This window comes from Hyla sarda, chromosome 2, assembly GCF_029499605.1.
Source record: "Hyla sarda isolate aHylSar1 chromosome 2, aHylSar1.hap1, whole genome shotgun sequence".
Taxonomy (NCBI): Eukaryota; Metazoa; Chordata; class Amphibia; order Anura; family Hylidae; genus Hyla; species Hyla sarda.
The window spans coordinates 332,513,743-332,528,044 of record NC_079190.1 but is presented as its reverse complement, the minus strand read 5'-3'; the positions used below and the strand labels follow the sequence as shown (position 1 = coordinate 332,528,044).

At 45.1% G+C, this 14,302-nt stretch overlaps 2 protein-coding genes across 14 annotated transcripts in view; one reads left to right on the top strand and one right to left on the bottom strand.

The window, feature by feature from the left end:
- The window catches only part of LOC130356430 (uncharacterized), a 628,644-nt gene that overhangs the window by 253,049 nt on the left and 361,293 nt on the right, over nucleotides 1-14,302 (bottom strand). The window lies entirely within an intron of this gene.
- The window catches only part of LOC130356428 (membrane cofactor protein-like), a 63,528-nt gene that overhangs the window by 13,456 nt on the left and 35,770 nt on the right, over nucleotides 1-14,302 (top strand). The window contains exon 1 of one of the 13 annotated variants that reach the window (XM_056557964.1): nucleotides 4,779-4,908. The exons of the other annotated variants lie outside the window; for them this stretch is intronic. The gene's annotated coding sequence lies outside the window, so the exon portion shown is untranslated. Of the gene's footprint in view, nucleotides 1-4,778; nucleotides 4,909-14,302 lie in introns of those variants that run through there. 13 annotated transcript variants of the gene reach the window in all.

Genomic DNA, 14,302 nt, shown 5'->3' with positions numbered 1-14,302 from the left:
CGAACTTTCGGACGCTGTGAGCGGAGCTCCGAAATTCAGGGCAGCACACAACCCCTTTTAAGTATGAGACACTATTGTTTCAAAGCTCTCGTGTATACTTCCACAGGCCATTGAATGTACGTATTTGAGGAAGACAAGGAGGTGTAAAGACAAGACAATGCATTATACTATGGACTGTGTTAGATTGAGATGGAACAATAAGTTTCCATGTTTACCATTGCCAGGTTGACAAGGTGAAACCTGTCTTATCAATGGAAGTTGTATGGCTGTATCCTGTCACAGACTGCTCGATATAGTTAACCCTAGGAATAGCATAAATAAAATTGTAAGGTTAATTACACAGTCACACCCACCAGAGGACATCATATTTGAGGCTAGGCTATAGACAGTTTTTGTTTTGGTAGAGCCATCTTGTGGACAAAATTTTGTACTGCATGCTATTGTGTGTTATTGGGTTTTGTATTGATTAGTTTGATTGTATTTTAATTTATTGTATATTCATATATATATATATATATATATATATATATATATATATATATATATATATATATTTATTTTGCATAGGCATTTGTACCTTGTTTTACTAATTGCACAACATAATTACCTATCCTTGTACTTATTTTGAGGTGTTTTTAGGTCCACCTCGTAGGATCAATCATATTTATAATTTTTCTTTGATCCTTATTTTTTGTATAAAGTGCTTTGGTTTATACCCCGACAAGATGGGGCATTTCTAAGCAGTCCTAGCATCTGTGTAACAATCGAATGTGAAGGTCAGTCAGCACTGCAGTTTTAACCCGGTGCACGTGGATAGATAAGTATAATAGAAGTAAAGAAATCCTGGCACTCGTGAATTTTCATTGAACTTTACTTGTTAATGTAGTATTACAGCAGGCATAGGACGCAGCACGCGTTCCGGCTCTGTAGCCTTTCTCAACTGCTTTCTGGCATGTGAACATAACCTAATAAGCTTAGCAGCTACGCAAGGGAGTTGCCGGAAAATGCAGCTGTCATGTCTGCCAATATCCATCTATGTTATCATTCTAATAAGTACAGAATAAACAGCTGAAAAATATCACTCAGGACAATGCTGGACAATTTCCAATTGCTCAGTGTTTAAGCCTTTTGTTTTCTTATTGGGTGATGACCTTCTTCTGTGTCACCCAACACATTCCATTGTTGTTACGGTGCCCATGTACCTTTTTGTGATTAGTCTGAAAGCTCTTATGTATAACATCATGTACACCTGATTGTACACGTGTTTTCAAAGGTAAGAAAAAAAATTAAAGAGGCATTCTGATCTCTGTCTTTTGAATAGAAGTTGGTCCCACACAACACATCCATGAGAATCACTTGGCAAAAGGTGATGAGGTTTTAGAAGCAGACAATTGGGATATTTAACACATTTTCCTTAAAAGGAATGAAGCACTAGATTTTACCATATACAGTCATGGCCGTAAATGTTGACACCCCTGAAATTTTTCAAGAAAATGAAGTATTTCTCACAGAAAAGGATTGCAGTAACACGTTTTGCTATACACATGTTTATTCCCTTTGTGTGTATTGGAACTAAACAAAAAAGGAGGAAAAAAAGCAAATTGGACATTTTGTCACACCAAACTCCAAAAATGGTCTGGACAAAATTATTGGCACCCTTTCAAAATTGTGGAAAAATAAGATTGTTTCAGGCATGGGATGCTCCTTTAAACTCACCTGGGGCAAGTAACAGGTGTGGGCAATATAAAATCTAGATTTGCCTTTGTTCACAGTGCGCAACATTATCAAGAAGTTTGCAACCCATGGCACTGTAGCTAATAGTGATCGACCGATATTGATTTTTTTAGGGCCGATACCGATAATCTGATACCTTTCAGGCCGATTACTTATACCGGTATATCAGTATAAGTTATCGGCTATTTCTCACCCCCCGGCGGGGCAGAAGCCGCTGCAGATCAATGATTTAAAGCGGGTGCTTTAAATTGAGCTGCAACGGCTTTTGCGGGGCCAGAGACCACCGCCACCCGCTTCTCTTCCCCCTGCCTGTCCTGGGGTCATCCCTAGTCCAACCACCACCACCGCTGGCCCATTGCCTCCCCTATACCCGGTGTTATAATTACCTGTTCCCGGGGTCTGCGATATTTCTGGCAATGGCAGCGTCCTGCGCTGTCACTGTGCACACCTTCATGACTCCGCAGGAGCCAGAAGTATTGCGGACCCCAGGAACAGGTAATTATAACACCGGGGATTGGGGTGGCGGAGGCGGTATGTGGCCAGAGGATGGGGGAGGCGATGGGGCAGCGGCGGCGGTATGTTGCCAGAGGATGGGGAGGCAATGAGGCAGTGGTAGTCTCGGGGCGGGGCAATATCGGCAAAGTAATTGCCTATACCGATAATGTCCAAAATAGTGAATATCTGCCGAACCGATAATCGGTTGATCCCTAGTAGCTAATCTCCCTGGGCGTGGACGGAAGAGATATATTGATGAAAGGTGTCAACGCAGGATAGTCCGGATGGTGGATAAGCAGCCCCAAACAAGTTCCAAAGATATTCAAGCTGTCCTGCAGGCTCGGGGAGCATCAGTGTCAGCGCGAACTATCCGTCGACCTTTTAAATGAAATGAAACGCTATGACACAGACATAAAAAAAAAAAAAAGCAAGACTACATTTTGCCAAAATGAACTTGAGTAAGCCAAAAATCCTTCTGGGAAAACGTCTTGTGGACAGATGAGACCAAGATAGAGCTTTTTGGTAAAGCACATCATTCTACGGTTTACCAAAAACGGAATGAGGCCTCCAAAGAAAAGACCACTTTACCTACAGTGAATTATGTTGGAGGTTCAACGATGTTTTGGGGTAGTTTTGCTGCCTCTGGCACTGGTTGCCTTGAATAGTGCAAGGCATCATGAAATCTGAGGATTACAAATGGATTTTGGGTGGTACTGTACAGCCCAGTGTCAGAAAGCTGGGTTTGTGTCTGAGATCTTGGGTCTTCCAGCAGGACAATAACCCCAAACATACATCAAAAAGCACCCAGAAATGGATGGCAACAAAGCGCTGGAGAGTTCTGAAGTGGCCAGCAATGAGTCCAGATCTAAATCCCATTGAACACCTGTGGAGAGATCTTAAAATTGCTGTTGGGAAAAGGTGCCCTTCCAATAAGAGAGACCTGGAGCAGTTTGCTGGAAGAGTGGTCCAACATTCCGGCTGAGAGGTGTAAGAATCTTATTGATGGTTATAGGAAGCGACTGATTTCAGTTATTTTTTCCAAAGGGTGTGCAACCAAATATTAAGTTAAGGGTGCCAATAATTTTGTCCAGCCCATATTTGAAGTTTGGTGTGACATTATGTCCAATTTGCTTTTCTTCCGCACTTTTTTGGTTTAGTTCCAGTACACACTAAGGGAATAAACATTTGTATAGCAAAACGTGTTACTGCAATCCTTTTCTGTGAGAAATACTTCATTTTCTTGAAACATTTCAGGGGTGCCAACATTTACGGCCGTGACTGTATAACGTTTGACACCACGTTACATATGGTAAAATCTTTATCCTCAAGTGAAGATATGAAGTTAAAAAGTTCCCCTGGACGGAGAGTTATACTTGCGAGGTCCCATCACTCCGGCTGTGGTCCCACCCTCTCGGCTTGATTGACAGTCCGTGTCACTGCTCTGCTCTGTCTACTTAGTGAGCAGAGTGATGACTCGGGCTGTCAATCAAGCCAAGGGGGCGGGACCACGACTGGATCTATTGGACATGGTAAGTATAACTCCCCGCCTGGGGAACTTTATAACATCATATCCTCATCGTGCCTGGGTGCAAAAACATCCCCTGGGGATGGTGAGGATAAAGATTTTACCATATATAATGTTGTCAAGAGTTAGGCTCCTTTCACACTATGAGCATTCATCCGTTATTAAACATCCGTTTTCTGTGTAAAAACAGATGTATAATGACGGATGAAATAACGGGTGCTAATGGCTGAATAATGTCCTTCAAAATAACGGGCATAGTCATCTGTTAAGACCCGTTTATAACATCCCTCATATATGGCCGTTTTAACACCTCTGCCTACAGACTCCCACAGCCGGGACTACTACTACTCCCATCATGGAACAGATTTGTTTCCATGATCGGAGTTGTAATTCCCCGGCTGCTGGAGTCTTCCGGTTGCTGGGGAGGCTACATTAGTGTTTGTACTACTACCCTCATCATGGAACAGACTCTGTCCCATTATGGGGGTTGTAGTACAGGGGCTGAGGGATTGATCGCATTGGGTCTCACTTCTGAGACCCTATGCGATTAGAAGTTATTAAACAGGGGAGCCGGCGGCATGCTCCACTCCCCTGCGATGTACGATGTATTTTACTTTAATTTTAAAATTCCCCGCCGGGAGCCCTGAATGGTCGGTACTGAGGAGCCATTCAGGGCTCCCGGCGGAGTTTTCAAATAGAAGCGCTGCGGTGGGGAAAGATAGATAGAGAGATATTATATAATATATATTCTCTGGGGAGGGGGGGGGGGGGGGTATATGTCTGGCACCCACAGTGCTTTTATATGGCATGTGCCATTTTTTTCTTCCGTCACAACTAACATCTGTTATTCATGACAGACTATAACGGGTCATGACGGATAATCAAAAAATCCCATAGACTTGAATGGGATTTTGTAACGGACGTTTATCTGTTTTTAAAGCTTTTCTAACAGATGTTTATAACAGATTTTTTTACGGATTAATTTTATAGTGTGCAAGTGGCCTGCATATAATGTGACAATGCTGCAGTAGTGCACAGCAAAGCTCCCAATAGTATGGTATCGGTCCCGTGTATGGGCTGCCACCAGTCATTCCACAGTCAAGTGTAAATGCTACTGCTGGTATGTCTACAATCTAGAGTTAACACTGCCTCAGGTCAGTATCATTTGTGTATTATTAATAATAATAATAATATTAAATTTATTTCTAGTAAACTTTTTTTCTTCTATTAAAAACTAAAATTTTACAAATACTACAGTTTATTACCCATGCCAATGAAACACTAGCAAACTGAAACAACACCGCAAATACCCAGCATGTATTTTCATATTGTTTTACATGTAACCTCTGGCTTATTTTTAGATGTAAATGCCCTGCTTAACCTCTTAAGGACGCAGGGCGTATGGATACGCCCTGCATCCCGAGTCCTTAAGGACGCAGGGCGTATCCATACGCCCGTGGGAATTTCGGTCCCCACCGCTAGCCGGTTGGGGACCGGAGCCAGATGCCTGCTGAAATCGTTCAGCAGACATCCCGGCATATCGCCCAGGGGGGTCATTATGCCCCCCCATGTCGGCGATCGCCGCAGATCGCTGGACAATTCAGTCCAGCGATCTGCGGCGATTCCGGGTCAATCGGGTCTCCAGTGACCCGGTGACACGGAATTACTGGCTGTTCGGGGCCGTCTCTGACGGCCCCGAACAGCCAGAGCCTGCAGGGGTGAGGTGGCACTGGTGCCACCTCACGATCGCCCTGATTCGTCAGCCGGATTACCAGCCGACCAATCAGGGCGCCTGCTGCGGGTGTCACTCCCGCACCCGCTCCGCCCCTCTTCCGGAGGGCGTGAGCGGGTGCGGGAAGACGACCCCAGGTGCTGGGGACCCCGATCCCTGGCGTCAATGTTGGGATCGGGGCCCCAGGAGCGACGGCGGCGGCGAGGGACAGTCCTGTGATGAAGCAGCAGCAGCAGGAGGTGAGTTACAGCCTCCTGCTGTTGCTTAGCAACAGCTCCCAGCATGCAAAAAGGGCATGCTGGGAGCTGTAGTTATGCAACAGCAGGAGGCAGACCACCACAACTCCCAGCATTCCCTTATGGGCATGCTGGGACTTATGGTTTTGCAACAGCTGGAGGCACATTTTTTCTATGGAAAAGTGTACCTTCAGCTGTTGTGTAACTACAACTCCCAGCTTGCACAATCAGCTAAAGTGCATGCTGGGAGTTGTAGTGGTGCATCTGCTGGTTGCATAACTACAACTCCCAGCATGCCCGTTGGCTGTCGTTGACTGCTGAGAGTTGTAGTTTTGCAACAGCTGAAGGCACACTGGTTGTGAAACTTAGAGTTTTTTTTTTTACCTAACTCAGTGTTTCACGACCGGTGTGCCTCCAGCTGTTGCAAACTACAACTCCCAGCAGTCACCTTACACCATGCACCGTACATGCTGGGAGTTGTAGTTTTGCAACAGCTGGAGGCACACTGGTTTTGAAACACTGAGTAAGGTCACAAATTCCGTGATACATAACCAGTGTGCCTACAGCTGTTGCAAAACTAAAACTCTCAGCATGTACAGTCTCTTAGCGCATGCTGGGAGTTGTAGTTTTGCAACAGCTGGATTTCCTCCCCCCTCCCCCCCCCCCCCCAATGTGAACGTACAGGGTACACTCACATGGGCGGAGGATTACAGTAAGTATCGGGCTGCAAGTTTGAGCTGCAGCAAATTTTCTGCAACAGCTCAAACTGCCAGCGAGAAACTACTGTGAACCCCCGCCCGTGCGACTGTACCCTAAAAACACTACACTACACTACCACAAAAAATAAAATAAAAAGTAAAAAAACACTACATATACACATACCCCTACACAGCCCCCCTCCCCAATAAAAATTAAAGCGTCTGGTACGCCACTGTTTCCATAATGGAGCCTCCAGCTGTTGCAAAACAACTCCCAGTATTGTCGGACAGCCGTTGACTGTCCAGGCATACTGGGAGTTTTGCAACAGCTGGAGGCACCCTGTTTGGGAATCACTGGCGTAGAATACCCCCATGTCCACCCCTATGCAATCCCTAATTTAGGCCTCAAATGCGCATGGCGCTCTCACTTTGGAGCCCTGTCGTATTTCAAGGCAACAGTTAAGGGTCACATATGGGGTATCGCCGTACTCGGGAGAAATTGGGCTTCAAATTTTGGGGGGTATTTTCTGCTTTTACCCTTTTTAAAAATGTAAAGTTTTTGGGAAAAGCAGCATTTTAGGTAAATTTTATTTATTTATTTATTTTTTTTACATATGCAATAGTCGTGAAACGCCTGTGGGTATTAAGGTTCACTTAACCCCTTGTTACATTCGCCGAGGGCTCTAGTTTCCAAAATGGTATGCCATGTGGGTTTTTTTTTGCTGTCCTGGCACCATAGGGGCTTCCTAAATGCGGCATGCCCCCAGAGCAAAATTTGCTTTCAAAAAGCCAAATGTGACTCCTTCTCTTCTGAGACCTGTAGTGCGCCAGCAGAGCACTTCTCACTCCCATATGGGGTGTTTTCTGAATCGGGAGAAATTGGGCTTCAAATTTTGGGGGGTATTTTCTGCTTTAACCCTTTTTAAAAATGTAAAACTTTAGGGAAACCAAGCATTTTAGGTACATTTTTTTTATTTATTTTTACATATGCAAAAGTCGTGAAACACCTGTAGGGTATTAAGGTTCACTTTACCCCTTGTTACGTTCCCTGAGGGGTCTAGTTTCCAAAATGGTATGCCATGTGTTTGTTTGTTTTTTTGCTGTCCTGGCACCATAGGGGCTTCCTAAATGCGGCATGCCCCCAGAGCAAAATTTTCTTCAAAAAAGCCAAATGTGACTCCTTCTCTTCTGAGACCTGTAGTGCGCCAGCAGAGCACTTTTCACCCCCATATGGGGTGTTTTCTGAATCGGGAGAAATTGGGCTTCAAATTTTGGGGGGTATTTTCTGCTATTACCCTTTTTAAAAATGTAAAACTTTAGGGAAACCAAGCATTTTAGGTAAAAAATATATATATTTTTTTTACATATGCAAAAGTCGTGAATCACCTGTGGGGTATTAAGGTTCACATTACCCCTTGTTACGTTCCCCGAGGGGTCTAGTTTCCAAAATAGTATGCCATGTGGGGGTTTTTGCTGTTCTGGCACCATAGGGGCTTCCTAAAGGTGACATGCCCCCCAAAAACCATTTGACGCTCCTTCCCTTCTGAGCCCTCTACTGCGCCCGCCGAACACTTTACATAGACATATGAGGTATGTGCTTACTCGAGAAAAATTGGGTTTCAAATACAAGTAAAAATTTTCTCCTTTTTACCCCTTGCAAAAATTCAAAAATTGGGTCTACAAGAACATGAGAGTGTAAAAAATGAAGATTGTGAATTTTCTCCTTCACTTTGCTGCTATTCCTGTGAAACCCGTAAAGGGTTAAAGCGCTTACTGAATGTCATTTTGAATACTTTCGGGGGTGCAGTTTTTATAAGGGGGTCATTTATGGGGTATTTCTAATATGAAGACCCTTCAAATCCACTTCAAACCTGAACTGGTCCCTGAAAAAAAGCGAGTTTCAAAATTTTGTGAAAAATTTGAAAATTGCTGCGGAACTTTGAAGCCCTCTGGTGTCTTCCAAAAGTAAAAACTCATCAATTTTATGATGCAAATATAAAGTAGACATATTGTATATGTGAATTAAAAAAAAAAATTATTTGGAATATCCATTTTCCTTACAAGCAGAGAGCTTCAAAGTTAGAAAAATGCAAAATTTTCACATTTTTCATCAAATTTTGGGATTTTTCACCAAGAAAGGATGCAAGTTACCAAAAAAATTTACCACTACGTTAAAGTAGAATATGTCACGAAAAAACAATCTCGGAATCAGAATAACTAAAAGCATCCCAGAGTTATTAATGTTTAAAGTGACAGTGGTCAGATTTGCAAAAAATGGCCGAGTCCTTAAGGTGAAAAAGGGCTCAGTCCTTAAGGGGTTAAAGGAGATCTTTGGCGCAAATCTTTTTACTTTTCCTGTGCCCGAGCTGCAAAAAAAAAAAAAACTTTAACTCCCCTCCTTACATTTCCCCGTTGCACTGATATCGCCGTCCCGTTCCTCTGCTGCTGCTCGGCTCCCTGCTTCTTAGGCTTGGAACGTCACACTGCAGTCAACGTATTGCCGGCCACAGTGATATCCTGCCTCGACCGGTGATAGGCTGAGTCTAGGCAGCAGGGAGAAGGTGGGGCTCTAGCTTCTTAAATAACATTGCGCTCAGCCTATCACTGGTCGAGGCGGGGCATCGCTGTGGCTGGCGATACATTGACTGCAGTGTGACATTCCAAGCCTAAGAAGCAGGAAGCAGAAATGGCATTGGAGGAATGGGATGCCAATATTTCTGCAACAGGGGAATGTAGGAAGGTGAGTTTTAGTTTTTTGTTGTTTTTGCAGCCCGGGCACAGGAAAAGTTAAGATTTGCGCCGCAGTTCTCCTTTTAAAGAGTATCTGTCATGATCTTGTTAAATTTTATAATCCTCCCAGTCCACTGCCCCCATCATGATAAACCACCCCCTGCCTTTATTTTTATTATTTGTTCATTTTCTACCTCGATTATTGCTCTGTAATTTCTGCTCAATCTGTCAGATTCACAGACTGGGAAGGGGTGTTCTCCAGCAGGTGTAAAACCATCTGAGGCCATACAGGGGAGAACTTCCTCCCTCACTCTGCTACACACAGCCCATAGAAGTTCAGTGTGTGAGCTGAGCTATGATTGGATAAGACTGCTTTGGATAGGGGATAAGATGTCTAAGCGCCGGAGTACCCCTTTAAGTGGCCATGCATAGCAGCACCAGTTATCTCTACCTGCTGCACACTAAACAGTGGTCCATAGCAAGTGTTGGGTCTCCTCTCCTTTCCATAACCAGCGGGGTTAGAAGCCAAGCAGCAGCCTAGTAATTCCAGGCTATTAAAGGTTCTTTCAGCTTAACAATATGACCGGTATTGTTAAGCTGAAAGAGCCCTTACCAATCCTTACTACCCAGCCAGACATTAAGCACCATTTTTTTATGCTCCTGACCTGAAGCTATCTGACTGTCAGTGGGAACTGGGGTGATAATGGGTTGTATAGCATGTCCTTTCATGGGCTAACATTAAACCCCAGCATAGCAAAAGCTCTGCTTCTAAGCATGTAAAGTGATTAAAAAATATTCATAAAAACACCCCCACCCCTCTTGTTGACCATTTTTGTTGAAAAAGAAAATTGCTGGTAATCAATATAGGCCACTGGATCCAATCTGCATGCTGAAAACTTAAAAACAAAAAGTGAGAGAGAAAAAACATGTTGTTAACCCCTTAAGGACGCAGCCATTTTTCACCATAAGGACTGAGCCCTTTTTCGCAATTCTGACCACCGTCGCTTTACGAATTAATAATGCGAAAACGCTTTTACCGAATATTCTGATTCTGAGATTGTTTGTTCGTGACACATTCTACTTTATTTTGGTGGTAAATTTTCGCCGTTACTTGCATTTTTTTTTGGTGAAAAATCCCCAAATTTCATGAAAATTGTTGTAGTTGTAGAGTTGTAGTTTGGCAACATCTGGAGGGCTACCGTTTGGGCACCACTGTAACCGTGGTCTCCAGACTGTGACCCTCCAGATGTTGCCAAACAGCCTTTGGCTGTCTAGGCATGCTGGGAGTTGCAGTTTGGCCTTCCTAGTGGTTGCCACAGTAAAGATCGCTTTACTTTCACTTTCTTTCAATTCCCCCGCCCCACCGTAGTTTCCCTACCTGAGCCAGGATCCAGCAGTCTCCAGCGAAGATCGGGGTCCCCAGGCATCTTCTCCTGCAGGTACCGGCCTCCATCTTCTGTCCATGTTCCCCTCGACATCCAGGGATGGGCAGAACGGGGGGTTGCCATGGCAACCCACTGTCCTGCTCTGCCATTGCTCAGTATCAGTTCTGACCAATGGCAGGGGATAGAAGGAGATCGCAGCACTGCGACCTCACTCCTAGCCCTCAGGATGATCGGGGCTGTCCCTGACAGCTCCGATCATCGCTATTTTCCGGGTGATCGGGTCACCAGAAACTCGATCAGCCCAGAATAGCAGATGAATTGACATGCGATTTTATGCGATCGCCGACATGGGGGGGGGGGGGGGCTTGGTCGGGATGCCTGCTGAATGATTACAGCAGGCATTCCGGTCCTCAACCGGCTAGCGGCGGGGACCGGAATTCCCACGGGCGTATGCATACTCCCCACGTCCTTAAGGACTCGGGATGCAGGGCGTATGCATACGCCCGGCGTCCCGAACAGGTTAAAGGGGTTATTCAGGAATTGAAAAACATAGATACTAGAGAAGCCAAACATCCATAATTTTAAAGGTGTTCTGATCTATACAGATTTCCATTTACTGTCTGCCCCCCCCAAAGAGCATCTGTTACATAGTCACCCGATAAAACCACCCCTATAGCCTAGCAAAGGTTAGAGTTCCCATGCCAAACATGCATTTTTATTTATTTATTTATTTATTTTTTATGCAATCTTGTTTCTTTATTCTCTACAAAATAACATTTGGGCAGTGTCCTATGGTGTTAGGTGTGGCAAGGGGTCTGCTGTTCCCCCTGGGCCCCAACATCTCTGCGCTATGTCACACTGCTTCTGTTGACACATACGGCTTGCCTGCTGACATGGCATCCCTATGTATTTTGCATGGGCTGCAAATGGAGACCATCTCTAGAGTCGTCCAGAGGAAAAATTGGCCAGTTGCCCATGGCAACCAGATTGCTTATTTCATTTATCATAGGTCTCTTTTTAAAAATAAAAGAAGCAATCTGGTGGCCATGGGCACCTGCACCACTCTTCCTCTGCACAGTTTTTGATAAATCTCCCCCACTGTCTCTAGGGATTGCAATACACATGCAGTGTCTGACAGGCTCACAGACAAAACGCACAAGACTGCTGTCGGCAGCTGAGCCCCATGTGTCAATCAAGCAGCTTAATATAGTTACGGCCCTCTGACCATGTCTCTGACACTCTGGACGCTGCATGATTATTTTTTTTTAGAGAATAAAGACACAAGATTGGATGAAAAAGGTATGTAAGTAGACACTTACCCCTCCAAGGCTATGGAGGCGGCTGTATTTGGTGAATGTAAATGACATCACTACCAGCCTGAACCATTGATGCTGGGATGGATCCATGCTTTTATGTTTATGCCAAATTCAGCTGAATGTCACAGCTGGAATCAAGACTTTTTAGACCAGGCAATGTTCTTCCAGGCTTCCATTGTCCAATTTTGGGGAGTTGTAGCCTTAGTTTCCTGTTTTTATCTGACAGGAGTCGCACATGGTGTGGTCTTCTGCTGCTGTAACCCATCTGTCTCCAGGTTCCATGTGCTGTGCGTTAACAGTGGTTATTTCACCTGAACCAGTCTTCCTTATCTCTTTCAAGGCCCTTTAACCCACACTACTGCCACTCGCTGATGACATGTGCGCTCTTCATTTCTATGGGAGCGCCAGACAGCTCTCAGGCATTTTCGCTGCTCCCATAGGAATGAATGAAGTATCACGCATTTCTCAATAAGAGCGCTGGGGTCCCATCCCGGTTGCTGGGGGCCCCAGCGATCGGACCCCCCGCAGTCTACTTATCCCCTATCCTATGGATAGGGGATAAGTTATTTTTCGCGGGAGTACTTCTTTAAAGCCCCTTTCTGCCCCATCCTGATGGTTGGTTTGAACTTAGCGCCGGAGTACCCCTTTAAGACATCTTATCCCCTATCCAAAAGATAGGAGATAAGATGCCTGACCGCGGGGGTCCTGTCGCTGGGGACCCCCGTGATCTTCCATGCCGCACCCCGTTAACATCAGCTCCCGGAGCATGCTCGCTCCGGGTCTGATTACTAGCGTTCACAGGGATGGAGCATAGTGACGTCACGGCTCAGCCCCGTGTGACGTCACGCTCCGCCCCCTCAAAGCAAGCCTAAGGAGGGGGCGTCACACCCCCTCCATAGGCTTACATTGAGGGGGCGGAGCCGTGACGTCACTATGCTCCGTCCCTGTGATCGCTAGTAATCAGACCCGGAGCGAGCACGCTCCAGGAGCTCATGCTAACTGGGTGCGGTGTGGAAGATCACGGGGGTCCCCAGCGGCGGGACCCCCACGGTCAGGCATCTTATCCCCTATCCAAGTCTCCATACCTAAGGGCATTGAGTTGCTGCCATGTGCTTGGCTAATTAGCTATTTGAAACTGAACAGGTGTGATTGTGTGTCTGTATATTAATATTATTGTTTTTCTTTTCTTTAGTCCCTCTGAGAGGCATTACAGTGAAATCTTCTGATTATGTAATGCACTGATATGCACAGTGTACTGGCAGGAAATGTGTTCGGCCATGTCATATCCTTTATGCTGCAGTTGCTCTGACCACACCATCTAAGGGGTAAATTTCCAGGATCAGCATTATCAGATCCTGGCTTTGTATTGCAGTTGTGGTCATGCTGCTAATCTCATTGGGGGCACAGTGACAGTGTACACGTAACAGAGCACTTTCCTATCAGATCTTCTTCCTGCACTATTATGGCAGAGGTTAATACAGAGGCATCCAGACACACAAAAAACGTGTTCGTCTCTGTATGTATGTGTATATTTGTATGGACACCCACACACTGTCCTTGATTTACTAAAACCCGAGTGTTTAATGTGGATTTTTTTTGTTTGACTGTTTTTCTTTTTACTGTCTTCCCCCCCCCCGATTTACTAACCTGTCGCCTGTCTTTTTTTTTTTTGTGTTGCACGAGTTTAAATCTGTCTCAATAAATTTATTCTGACAGGCAGCATTGCCAAGATGATTACAGAAACATCCAATTAACCTCTTAAGGACGCAGGGCATACCTGTATGCCCTACGCCCGATCCCGGTATAAAATGCGGTATCATACGGGTCTGTCCCGGCGGCTAATGACATCCGGGACCCTGGGTTAATGGCGTGCGGCACCGATCGTTGTGCCGCACGCTATTAACCCTTTAGGCGTGGCGTTCAAAGTTGATCACCGTATCTAAAATTTAAAGTAAAAGCTTCCAGGCAGCTCAGTCGGGCTGATTGGGACCATCGACCGCCGATTACACTGATCTTTGCCGTGTCAATGCACGGCAATGATCTGTGTATGAGATCGGTATGTGCAGTGAAATAGTCACGGGGGGGGGGGGGGGCTGTAACACTGCAGAAAAAAAAAGTTAATAAAGATCATTTAACCCCTTCCCTAATAAAAGTAAGAATAAACATATGTGGTATCGCCGCATGCGGAGATTTTCGAACTATAATACTATATCATTAATTAAACCGCACGGCCAATGGAGTACGCACAAAAAAATTCCAAAGTCCTAAATACCGTATTTTTGGTCACTTTTTATATCATGAAAAAATGAATAGAAAGTGATCAACAAGTCCGAAGTTGTACAATGTAACATGTTGAAAGGCTGCATTCGCACAGCTCTGCTTAGGAGGACACATGGTTCCACAGCCGGAGGCTGCAGAATATGGAGCAGGCACGAGTCCAGAGCCTGCTCC